The sequence below is a fragment of the Hyaena hyaena genome, unplaced genomic scaffold (assembly GCF_003009895.1).
Source record: "Hyaena hyaena isolate Hyena2069 unplaced genomic scaffold, ASM300989v1 scaffold_343, whole genome shotgun sequence".
In the NCBI taxonomy this organism is placed as follows: Eukaryota; Metazoa; Chordata; class Mammalia; order Carnivora; family Hyaenidae; genus Hyaena; species Hyaena hyaena.
In genome coordinates this window covers 1,733,793-1,738,772 of record NW_024080975.1, presented here as the reverse complement: position 1 = coordinate 1,738,772, position 4,980 = coordinate 1,733,793, and positions in this window count along the sequence as shown.

Sequence of the window (4,980 nt, the reverse complement as noted above, 5' to 3'; positions counted from 1 at the left end):
GCTGCTGGCCAGCCTGGTATCGGGGGGGGGCAGTTCTGTTTTCCAGGCCCCCTGCTTCCGTTTCCGGGGCTCGTGTGCTCTGTCCTCCAGCAGCAGATGCTGCTCCCCTGTGCCCGGGTGCGCCGCACGGCTGTCCTTCCCCCAGAGACGTTGGGCCTTCGGTTCCTGGGGGGAAGGTTGGAGGCAGGCATCGCGCCTGGGCACGTGTGCCCCTCTGAGAGGCACCTCCAGTCTTTCCCCCAAGTGCCAGCCGGGTCGCGGAGAAGGGTCAGAGGGGGTGCATGCGCCCCTTCGGGCACAGCGGCCCGGGCTCCGGCTCTCATGCCATCCTGTGCCCAGCCTCTCCAAGCTGGTGACCGGCTTCACCTGCTGGGGCTCCATTTTCCTCCTGCGCCCGGCCACACGCCAGCCGACGCTCATGTCCCCTTCTTCGGAGGGGACACGATTTGGGGCTGGGCAACTTCCCCGAAGCTAACTAGTGGGGTTCAAGGAACGTGACAATTTGGGACTCCTGGGTGGCTCAGTCGGTTAAGCATCTGACTGGGCTCAGGTCATGGTCTCACGGTTCACAGGTTCGAGCCCCATGTCGGGCTCTGTGCTGACAGCTCAGAGCCTGGAGCTGCTTCCAATTCTGTGTCTCCCTCTCTCTCTGCCCCTCCCCTGCTTGCATCCGCTCTCTCTCTCTCTGTCTCAAAAATAAATAAAATGTTAAAAAAAAAACTTGTTTAAGTGAAATGGCGAAGGCAGCAGGAAGGAGAATACACTTTGCATCCAGAGGAGCAGAGACTAGAGCTACAATGGGCTTCTTATCAGAAACCACAGCAGCGAAGGGCCACATGGGGAAGCTTCTGATATACGGGACTCAGGGACCAGAGGCCTGGCCGCCCAGAGTCATGTTTCCAGCCACTGTGTCTGGGCCTCTTGCAACATCTCCATCTGTATCTACATGTAGTAACGTCTCCCACGATGGGGGGGGGGGGGGGGGGGGGGGAGGCAGGGAATGGGGGGAGTGACTCCCTGTGGCACAGAATTTCATCAGGGGATGAAAATGTCCTGAAATTAGATAGTGATGATGGCTGCACTTGTGAATATACTCATGGATATACTGATGAATACACTTGCGAATGCACTTATGAATATACCTCTGAATATAGTAAATATTGTGAATATACTAAGTATCACTGAATTTTATGAATATTATAAATACACTAAAAATCACTGAATTGGGCACCTAGGTGGCTCAATTGGTTAAGCACCTGACTTCAGCTCAGGTCACAGGTCACGATCTCACCGTTCATGGGTTTGATCTCCGCGTCAGTCTCTCTGTACTGACAGCTCAGACCTGGTGCCTGCTTCAGATGCTGTGTCCCTCTCTCTTTCTCTCTGTGCCCCTCCCCCACCTGTTCTCTCTCTCTCTCTATCTCTCCCTCTCTCTCTCCCTCTCTCTCAAAAATAAATAAATAAACAATAAAAATCACTGAATTTTACATTTAAAAAAGTGAAGTTTATGGTACATCAGTTATATCTCAATAAAAACATGGAAGAGAAAAAAATGAAAGAGAAACAAACATCTTTTCAGCTGAACAGAAGCTGGGAGAAGCCATTACCAGCAGACCAGCAATACAAGAAACGTGAAAGAGTTCTCTGGGCAGAACAACGCAGCCTCAGACACGCAGGGATCTGCATGAGGCAACGAAGTATCCAGAAACGGTTACAACTGATGGGACTAAGAAAGACAGTTTTATTTATTTCTGATTGCTGCAGAAAGGAAATTATCTGCAGAACAGAATGTGCTGTGGGTTGATAGCAAATGTAAAAGTTGCGTGTAGGAAACAAATCACAAAGGCTAGGAGGGAGGAGGTGGGAGTGTACGGCTGTGAGGTGTGTGCACCACACAAGAATGGACCGGTATGTGATGATTTAAAGACATCTGTGTTATGACAGCCACCGCAAAGCCATTCAATAAATCTCAGCGCAACCAATGGAAAGAAAAGACTATAGAGGCACAAGTGATAAGCTAGTAATAAGGCATAAATGGAATCCTAACAAATTCTGAATTAAGTCAAAGCCAACAAAAAAGGATAAAAGGACAAAGAACATGGGGCACCTGGGTGGCTTAGTCGGTTAAGCGTCCGACTTTCGCTCAGGTCATGATCTCGCGGTTCGTGGGTTCGAGCCCCGCGTCGGGCTCTGTGCTGACTGCCAGCTCGGAGCCTGGAGCCTGTTTCAGTCTGTGACTCCCTCTCTCTCTGACCCTCCCCTGCTCACGCTGTCTCTCTCTCTCTCTCCTAGAAATAAATAAAAAAAAAACATTAAAAAAATAAAAATAAAAATTAAAAAAAAAAAAAAAGACAAAGAACAGATAAAACAAATAGACAATAGTTGGCAAGAATATGGCAGATTTAACACCAATCATGGCAATCATCGCATTGACTGTAGACGATCTGAACACACCGAATAACACAGAGGTTTCCAGATCAGATAAAGACCCCAGTATATACTGTCCACAAGAAACACATCTTTTTTTTTTTTTAATATTTTATTTATTTCTAGGAGAGAGAGAGAGAGACACAGCGTGAGCAGGGGAGGGTCAGAGAGAGAGGGAGTCACAGACTGAAACAGGCTCCAGGCTCCGAGCTGGCAGTCAGCACAGAGCCCGACGCGGGGCTCGAACCCACGAACCGCGAGATCATGACCTAAGCGAAAGTCGGACGCTTAACCGACTAAGCCACCCAGGCGCCCCGAGAAACACATCTGAATAGTATTTTTTTATTTTAGAGAGAGAGAAGGGGAGGGAGAGACAGAGCACGAGCATGAGCAGGGGATAAGGGCAGAGGGAGAGAGAGAATCCCAAACAGGCTCCACGCTCAGCACAGAGCCCAACATGGGGCTCAATCTCACAACCCTGGGATCATGACCTGAGCCGGACGCTCAACAGACTGCGCCACCCATGCGCCCCAAGAAACACATTCTAAATATAGACACCCAGCCAGGTTAAAAGGAAGAGTAGACAGGAAAACCATCTCTTACAAACGCTAAGGAAAACTGAAATAGCCTTGTTATCAGAGCAGACTTCAGAACGGGCTATTTTCATGGGATGAATTCAGCAACAAGGCATATATATCTAACAGAAGAATTAACAAAATACACAGCAGAAAACCAGCTATCATCAAAAGGAGAAACAGACCAGCCCACGGGTGTATTCGGAGACTCTTCTCAGTCATCAATAAAATAAGTAGACAGAAAATCACTAAGGATACAGAAGTGCTGACCAACATTATCGACCTAATTGGCTTAATGACTTTTATAAAACCCTCAACAACAGAGAAATGACATCCTTTTTAAGTGCACATAAAACATTCACCAAAACAGACCATATTCTGATCCATCAAAAATATGAATTATCAAAAGCATATAAAGTATGTCCTCTAATCAGAATTAAACAGAAATCCAAATGAAAGAAAGAAGTCTGGATTTAAGGTGATGAAATGTTCTAAAATTAGATTACAGAGATAATTACATGACTCTGTTAATTAAAAAACACTGAATTGCCCTGTTTAAATGGATACACTTTATAGTATATAAATTACCTGAATGAACAAGAGAGTTTACCAAGGTCACACAAGAAATATGGCCACCATAAAAAATCTACTGAATTTGATAGGCTAGCAATGAATGATTAGAAATGAAAATATGAAAAATGTAATTTGTAATAGCACCCACATGAAATAGGTGTAAATCTAACAAAATATGTGCAAAGAGTATCTGCATAAATGGAAAGATGTACTGCATCTTGGGCTGGATGACAGAGTATTTGTAAAGTGTCAATCCTCCCGCACATAATCCCACTCAAACCCCACCAGGATCTTTGATAGAAATCAACAAGCTAATTTTAAAATGGACATGGAAAGGCAAAGAAACTAGAGTACTTTTCCAACTATTTTGAAAAATACGTACAAAGTTGAACATTTCCATAGTGACGTCAAGACTTTCTATAAAGCTGCCAGTCATCGACAGAGTGTGATACCAATGAAAAGTTAAGTCTGTTCAATACGTAGATTGGAGCAACTAGATGTCCACATGCAAGAAGAAGGCCCTCAACCCACCCCTTGCACAAAATTTAACTCAAATCATAGTCCCAAACATAAAATCTAAAACTGTGAAACTTCTAGAGAAAATCACAGGGAGAAATCTTTGCGGCCTCAAGTGAGGTGAAGACTTACTTAGAAAGGACATAGGGGCGCTTGGGTGGCTCAGTTGGTTAAGCATCTGACTTCGGCTCAGGTCATGATCTCATGGTTTGTGAGTTCGAGCCCCGTGTCGGGCCTATGCTGGCAGCTCAGAGCCTGGAGCCTGTTCAGATTCTGTGTCTCCCTCTCTCTCTGGCCCTCCCCCACTTGTGCTCTGTCTCTCTGTCTCTCAAAAATAAATAAACATTAAGAAAATGTTTAAAAAGAAAAGACACAGAAAGTGCAAGCCATATGAGAAACAAAATGAGACATTCACCAAAATTAAAACCTAAGCACTTCAAGAGACAGTGGTAAGAAAATGAACAAAAGACTGAAAGAAAATATCTGCAAAATGTGTCTCTTGATAAAAGTCACTCAAACCTCAATAAGACAAAAACCCAACGAAAATTGGGTAAAGGATCTCGAGGAGACGATTCACCAAAAAAGATACATTGATGGAAATTAGCACATGACAAGACGCGCCACAGCTGTAGCCTGGGATGGAAATGCAAATTAAATACCAGGAGATAGTGCTGTGCCCGTATCAGATTAGGGAAGAACCTCAAGACCAAGTGCTGGTGGGGAGGTAAGACATCTGGCCCTCTGCTACATGACTGTCAAGAATGGTTCAGCCACTTGAAACATAAATTTGCAGTTTCACGCACACCTAAATCTCTCCCACCGTACGACCCAGCAATCGCACTCACAGGTGCTTCCCTGAGACATGAAACTCAGGTTCGCGCGAAAGCCT